We start from the raw sequence: 8,255 nt of genomic DNA on the forward strand, positions 1-8,255 counted from the left end.
ATGCATTAGTGTTCACAAAGTGCTATATGTTGGGGACACAGATCCATATAGAATCCTTGCCTGTGAGATATTCAGTTTAATGAAAGGGGTGAGAAAGACACCAATCAATAATTATACTAGGTATTCTGTTCAATAATAGGATATGTTTGGAGAGGGCAATGGAAGTACAGAGGAGAGAAATATAGCCACAGAGTTTTCTCAGAGGAAGTGAAGCTTCAGTTACTTCCTAAAGAATGAGTTCTCCAAGCAAATTATGGACAGAGACATGTTACTGAAGGTGGAGAACAACGTATAAGAGAAACTTTCAAGGAGGGTAGAACAAAACAACACCTGATTTATTTAAGAAACTGAGGATGGTGTACTCTGATTTCACGATGGAGCGTATTTTGGAGGAATGATGAGAGTTGAGAACTGAAGAGGCTCCAAATCAGTAGGGGGCGATGCTGAGACAATTTGGACGTCATCTTGTTGATGGAGAGAAATGAATGTTGGTAAGCAGGAGAGTGATCATGTTTGATTTTGGAAATAACACTGGTAATAGTAAGAATGGCATATTAAAGTAGGGGGAAAATGGAATTAGAAGACTAGTTGAGAAGTTTCTGCAGTGATTAAGGATGTAAATGATGAGGGCTTAAATTAAAACCATTTCTAGGGGTATGAAGAGGGAAAAGATGAGCGGGATTGAGCAGCTAGAAACACTATTATCAGATACTTGTTTTCTTCTGCCTATTATGGGAGCTTGACCTGCCTTTTGGTTTTCTAAAGAGGTTCTTTAAAATGAGGATTTTACAAATCTAAAAGTAAGAATAGCTGGGACTACATTATGGACTAAACTTTGTATACAAGGTATGACAATTAAGTTCATGAACTTGCCACCGAGCACTTACATAGGCAGCACTGTACAAACAGCTTGGTAAGGTTTCAGAACCTTGGTATATCAGTGTCTCACAGCTGTGTTCATGTTGACGTGTGGTGGTGTCTTGCTGAGTGGCGTTCAATTTTGTTGTAGCATGATTTGTGTGCAGTTTCCAGAATGTCTGAGCTTGAATTAGAGCAACAAACAAACATGTAATTTCTTGTCAAACTTGGCAAGAATGGAAGTGAAATCAGAGACATGTTAGTCCAAGTTTATGGGGATAATGCCATGAAGAAAGCTGCAGTGTACAAATGGATTAAATGTTTTTCTAAAGGGAGAGAATGCGTCACTGATGAAGAGAGGTCAGGGCGGCCAGTAATGAACAGAACTGATGGAAACATTGAAAAATTTGTCAAATTGTGCATCAAAATCATCGTCTGAGAAGCATAGCAGACCAAGTAAGCATCAATAGAGAAACAGTTAGGAAAATCTTAATTGAAAAAAAAATATATATATTTATTTTTAGCTTTCTTTCTTTCTTTCTTTCTTTCTTTCTTTCTTTCTTTCTTTCTTTCTTTCTTTCTTTCTTTCTTTCTTTCTTTCTTTCTTTCTTTTCTTTCTTTCTTTCTTTCTTTCTTTTCTTGTTCATGTCTTTTATTAACCCATATGCAATTACTTGTCTTCTGGTCTGCTGAAGCAGTGGGTCAGACAACATTTGCCACAATAAGGTCTGTCAGAGTGACTGGCCGTAAAAACTCCAGCACCACATTCATCTGAAGGGCACTCCCGACGAAGGTGACTGATTTTGCCATTCTCATCCACCTTATAGTATTTCAGGACAGCCAGCTTACCCTCCTTCCTCTTATGCTTATTCTTCTTTGGAGTGGGGTAAGACTTCTTCCTTTCTTAGTACCACCATGAAGTCTCAACACAAGATGAAGAGTGGACTCCTTTGGAATGTTGTAGTCAGACAAAGTGCGTCCATCTTCCAGTTGCTTGCCAGCAAAGATCAGTTTTTGCTGATCAGGAGGAATTCCTTCCTTATCCTGGATCATGGCCTTTACATTTTTTATTGTATCTGAGGGTTCAGCCTTGATGATGATGATTATCCCGAGGGTTTCGTAAGGGATTTCATGAAAATCTGCATCTTGGCGGTGATTCTACTGCATATGGTGGATCGGAAAGTCTTAACTGAAAATCTTGATATGAGAACGGTGTGTGCAAAAATGGACCTGCCTGAAAGACTGAAGGAGCTCTTGCACCACAACAATGCACCAGCTCACACAGCACTGTCTGTGAAGGAGTTTTTAGCCAGTAAGCAAATAACTGTATTGGACCACCCTCCCTACTCACCTGATCTGGCCCTCAATGACTTCTTGATTTTCCTGAAGATTAAGGAAACATTGAAAGGAAGGCATTTTGATGACATTCAGGACATCAAGTGTAATACAACGACAGCTCTGATGGCCATTCCAGAAAAAAGAGTTTCAAAATTGCTTTGAAGGGTAGACTAGGTGCTGACATCGGCACATAGCTTCCCAAGGGGAGTGCTTCAAAGGTGACCGTAGTGATATTTATCAATGAGGTATGTAACACTTTTTCTAGGATGAGTTCGCAAACTTAAGTGTCAGAACTTGTATTCATAAAACTTCATATTCTCATATGGAAATCAATATATTCTTTCAAGATAATGTCACTCTTAGTCTGATTAAATGAGCTCTTGTTAAAATTGCATTTCTTGCCAACAGTTAAGGACATGGTGATGTATAATGGATAGAACTTAGTCTAAGAGATTTTGCTCCAAATATATCACAGCAATGTACAAGCCATATATTGGATAAATGTTATTTGCCCTCCCTGGGACTTGGCTTCCACCTTTTTAAGTGGGTATAATCTCATCTATTTTGCCGAATTACCAGGAAAAGGACGTAAAATGTTCCATATGAAGTTCATAGCACACTAACTAGTGCAGGTACTTAATTAACTTGTGTGTGTGTGTGTGTGTGTGTGTGTGTGTGTGTGTGCGCTATCAGGATTTCTTCTGCTAATCCTTTCCTCCAAGGCTAGAATGGTGGCTCTCAATAGGGAAGGTACCACTTCCTAGGAGAAACTTGGATATCTGCAGAGGCTTTGTGGCTGTTACAAGGTTTGGAGGTCACTATTGGCTTTAGTAGTAGGGGAACAGAGATACTTGACATCCTGCAAGTGAATATTTTCCTATTTATAGTTTATTTATAATTATGAGATTATTACCCAATTCTAGTCTACATACAAAGTATTTTTTTTTTCCCTATGGCTTTAATAAACATTGAATGTTTTGGACATGAACTCTTACACATTTGTAAAAAGATACCACTCATATGGATAAAACTTTGCTAAGGTTTCTCTACCATTTTGGAACATAATGTTATTAGTGACTATTCTGACTTTGGAGACATGTGTATTGGTCTGCTTTATTAGCTTTAATATTTAATTGTTTTTTACTGTTAGTATATAGGTCTGACTACTTCATTATTTTCTTCTAAGGAAGTTGTGCCAGGACCATTAATACACAGAAAATATATTTTTATTAGAAATTATTCCTTATATGACTTTCAGGTCATCAAATTGATTTAAATGTATCTTCGTAAGTAGATTATATTATCTATGAGTTGTACTTCAGGATTTTGAATGGATGATAATGGTGGATTTTTACTTAATTTGATATGATTGTTTGAGACCTAGGGCATTTACTTTATTCTATCTGGTCCTTAGTGGTAGACTAGGTCCAGGAACTTCTCTTAAAGTAATTATAGCTGTGTGTCAATGATAAAGTGATGAATACTACCTGCTCTCACCAGTTGGTTTCCATTATTTTCTTGACCTCAAGAAGGGTGACCCATCAGGCCTGTGTTCTGATTGCTGCCAAACCAGTGGTACTGACCCTAACATCTGTGAATCTGAAAAGACCTAATGAAAAAAGTCTTATAAAAGAATTACTTTTCAAGCACTCAAGCCATCTCATTACTCTATTATTGCCCATTAGCTACCTGCATTTCTGTTCTGGCTTCCTCTGAAAGTAGGAATTTAATCTGTTCAGCTTTACACAACTGCCTTGTAAGTTAAAATAACTTGCGTTAAGTCATTTCAAGTCTCCTTAATTTCCTATGAGAATAAGTATGACTTTTTCAATTTTGATGAGTAATATGAGACACAGTTTACAGCCAGTAAATTCTACAGCAATATTCCTACCTCCTTTGATTTATATTTTAGATTTTTAACAATACACTGTAGCAACCTGTGTGATATTTTCATTACTGTCTACATGCTTGGGGTTAAAGATGAAGCTTCAATGCTAGGCAGTGCATTTGGAAGAAGAAGTAGAGTGTGGGTACTTTGGTTCTCAATTTTGTTTGTTTGTTTTCAAAAATATTATAAATGGATTTCAAAAGGTTTTGAACAATAGTTTTTCCCTTCCTAACAAGAATATGCATATAAATGAAAAGCTGTTTGTTGCAAGATAGTTATTAGTGACATGTAGATAAATTTAATTATTTAGATGATTTTGCAGCAATTTTACCAAGTCAGTTTCTCTGTGTAGCATTATTTTTACATGACCTTTCTGTTGAGGTGTGTGTGAGCATTCATGTATGCAAATGTGTGTCTGTGTATGTAATTTGCCTTTCCTCCAAAGAATGCATCTTCTGTTTGTGGATAATGATCACCCATGGTGCTGTGGGAAAATTGTCTCCGTTTTGCAAAGTAGTTACAAAAGTGCTTTTGATATTTCCTAGGGCTTTTCGGAGGCACTCCGTGCATGTCTGGATTTTGGCCCCTGGATTCTAATTCTAGTCCCTTTTTCATAGGATTGTGAATTCCTAGAAGGAAAGCATCACCGGGCTTTATTTCGCATTCTTAGGGCCTAATCATAATTCTCATTATCTGTATCTGTCTTTGAAGAAGTTAATCAATAGAGCAGTATTAGCTAATGAGCTATTGTTATACTTGGAGCAATGGGAGGTTGTAAATAAATGGAACTCAGAGTCTATCTTTTTAAAAAAAACGAGCCATGTTTGAAGAGAAAAGAAAAACAAAAACTTATAGCAAGATATAATTGTCTGGGATAGCGGGGGTACATATTATAGATAAGTTAAGAGCTCTAGTAAGCTTAACATGAAAATGGTTGGGAAAACTCCCTGGAAAAGGTGGGGAAAATTGAATTTTCTTAAATTGCTCGTTGACTGCTACTATTTTCAGTTTTTATGTGTACTTTTGCTGATAGAGGCATAATCTTGAAATGGTTTTGACTTTTTTTCTTGTATATTTTATTGCTCATTGATACATTCAGCATCATAACAGCTCTCCAGTGGCATCTTTTTATGTCAAGGGAAAAGTGCTCTAAACGATGTGATTGTGATCGCTGATTGGCAGTAAAGCATCTGAAATTGCTATTTATACCACTGAGAGATATCACCTGTAAATTTGGGCCTGATGTTGATATTCATGGGATGTTTTCTTACACAGGTAGAGTTCCCATCTAGTTCTATAGTCTTTCACTAGGATTCGTATGACTAAGTTTCCAGTAATCTTAAACGAGCTGGGACTGCACGCAGTATATTAGAGGGAGTGTGGAGTGTGGGCCTTGATGAGGATTTTACTCATACATGCACACAAAAGTCTTTTTTCCTCTACCTCTCATGGCTAAAAAGCTTAGAAATGTGTGTGTGTGTGTGTGTGTGTGTGCGTGTGTGTGTTTGTGTAGTTGGTTTAAAATAAAGTGAATAATAGCTTTTCTCAGTCTAGTTAGTATTTGAAGACTTTCTTCTTAGATTTTCAGAACCCCTGTGAGTTGGAGAAGTAGCTCATATATTTTGCCTTAAGAATTAAACCTCAGAAACTCAAACTCAAACACTACCCCCCAAATCCTTCAGTATCAATTGTGCCTTTGTGCAACAATAGAACAAAACAAACAAATAAGAAACAAAAACTCATAGACACAGACAATAGTTTAGTGGTTACCAGAGGTAAGGGGGTAGGGGGATGGCAGAAGAGGGTAAACAGGGTCAAATATATGGTGATGGAAGGAGAACTGACTCTGGGTGGTGAACACACAATGTGATATACAGATTTCAAGAATTATACAATTGAAACTTATGTAACTTTACTAACCATTGTCACTCCAATAAACTTTAATTAAAAAAGAATAAATAATTGAAGCCATAGCAAAACTAAAAAATGAGTCAGGGAATAAGAGACTTGTAATGCACATAACCAGAATAAAAATAAATTAAAAAACAAAAAACAAAAAACAGTTGTCCCTTTGCACTTCCTTTGTGTTGTTAGGATAATTGCCCCAAATCAAAAGGTACTTGCGGGGAGTATCTTTTTGTGTAATAATAATTTTATGCTAAGAAGCAATAGGTTTCTCTCAGATCAAATGATTTATTTCAATTTCGACTATCAAAATTATGTCTAAATATCCCTTTGAGTGGCTGTTTATGTAGATCACGTTTTAAGCAAAAAAAAGTCAGTCTTCTGATTCACGTATCAGTACTGTTGTGAAGTACTTCTATATGACATAGAAGAAAGAAATAGGACAACACTCAAATCCTAGTGCCATCTTTTAAGTTTTATGTCTTTGAATCATTAATTGTGCTGACCCTCAGTTTCCTCATCTGGCTGATAATGATAACTCCCTAGGAACATTGCTTATGTTGAGAAGTGGTATAATGTAATAGCCTTAGTAAGTGCTTCCAGTATTACACAAGGGAGTAAACTTATTAAGGAGTAGCTCTTCGTATAAAGTCAGTAAAGTGTCATAAATGGCTTCATGACTTTGGGACCCCCAAAGGTCAACCTTATGATGACTAGGGTTAATTAAAAATGATCATGGTACCACCGACTTGACCATCTTTTAAAATATATTTTTAAAAAATTTACTATGTTCCAATCTAGACTTCTAAGGAAAACACTGATGCGGATTAAAAATTCTATTTGAATCATGTCAACATGGTTCATTTTATTATCATTAATGCCAATATCAGTGGTGCCCTTGGCTGCTTTATCACAGATTACAATTCTTAGTGAAAGAAGTCTTGCATCATTTGGACTTTTATTATAAAAGGGGAAAATAAGTTTGGACTCCTACTATCATTAAGCAAAGGAAAGATTCAATTCTTAACAAAAATCATGTGAATGTGATACTTTTACGGCACCAAACAGCAGGTATAAAGAACCTTACTTAAAACAGCAATCACATTTTATCCAATAAAGGCACTTAGAGACAGCAGGTGTACCCATACAGGTGGTCTGGGTTTTGCACATTAGCTGAAAGTTGGGGTTGCTAAGAATCCACAAGCCCAACAAAAGGAAACAGTGTCAATAGATGTGCTTCTTAGTGTTTAGATCATTCGATTGCTACTCTGTCTCTTAACAGAGCTCTTTTTAAATTTCATTTCATTTATTTATTTAAAAACATACTGTGATTTTGTTCATGGGGATTTAACGGCCTGATTTCTAAAAAGCGGCATAAGGACTGTGATTAGAAAGCAATATTGCAGTTTGGAAGGGGCATATGTTAAATTACGGGAGAAAAAAGATGCTATTTGGCCCTAGTGAAAGCTATCGCTTGAACTGGCAGTTGAGAGTGGGATAAACAGAATGTTTTTAACTGAAGGAAAATAAGGTGTAGCTAGCTCATTGGAATAAACATTTGGCCACCAAGGAACATGGAGCTTGATAGAGTATGCTCTTTGTCGTCTCCTTGGCCTGTTTCAGAATTTGCAAGCTATGTTTTTTTCTAATCTGCCACCTTGGATCAAATAAAGTTTTTCACAAAATGTCTTGAGCACTATCAATGTCTTATAGAACAATACCATGAGCAGCAAAGGGAGAGAGTATGAGCAAAACCATATGGATGCAGCAGTGTTGGGTGATCAATTGTCTGCAGAAGGCTGAGAAAAGTACTATTCAGGATGTGATCAGTTCCAGACACTGTTCTTGATTCATTGATTCAGCTCCTCTCAACGTCCACATGGCCTGTAAGCAGCACAGACCAGTCATTCTGAATGTTCTGTCCTGCATGCAGGCTGATAATGCTCTCACAGTAAGAACTGATTTCTTAAGAACATCTGCCTCTGCAGAGTCTTCAGCCACCAGCCTACGGCGAGCAGGCCATTCCAACGTCATGCTTCTCGATTTTCAGGTTTGTAGAATGACCCAGAAGTCAAAACACGAGGTCCTGCTAGTAGTGAATTTAAGCTTGCACATTAGTGTCTAACAGTATCAGAATCTCCCAAACAGAACCTAAAAACTACGCTGTTACCAACATCTGTGTGTGTGATCTCATTTCCCTGCCTCTGAATCTGTTTCTCATTCCTGTGTGCTAATGCACTTTTATTGTGAACTATAACTCACATCA

The 8,255-nt window shown here is 36.9% G+C and overlaps 1 pseudogene; it reads right to left on the minus strand.

Annotated features, from left to right (window-relative positions):
* Positions 1-1,560: 1,560 nt before the first annotated feature.
* On the minus strand, positions 1,561-2,018 carry LOC109447087 (ubiquitin-ribosomal protein eS31 fusion protein pseudogene; annotated as a pseudogene).
* Between the last annotated feature and the right edge of the window lie 6,237 nt (positions 2,019-8,255).

The sequence above is a fragment of the Rhinolophus sinicus genome, chromosome 3 (assembly GCF_057876585.1).
Source record: "Rhinolophus sinicus isolate RSI-liver-muscle chromosome 3, RSI-T2T, whole genome shotgun sequence".
NCBI lineage: Eukaryota > Metazoa > Chordata > Mammalia > Chiroptera > Rhinolophidae > Rhinolophus > Rhinolophus sinicus.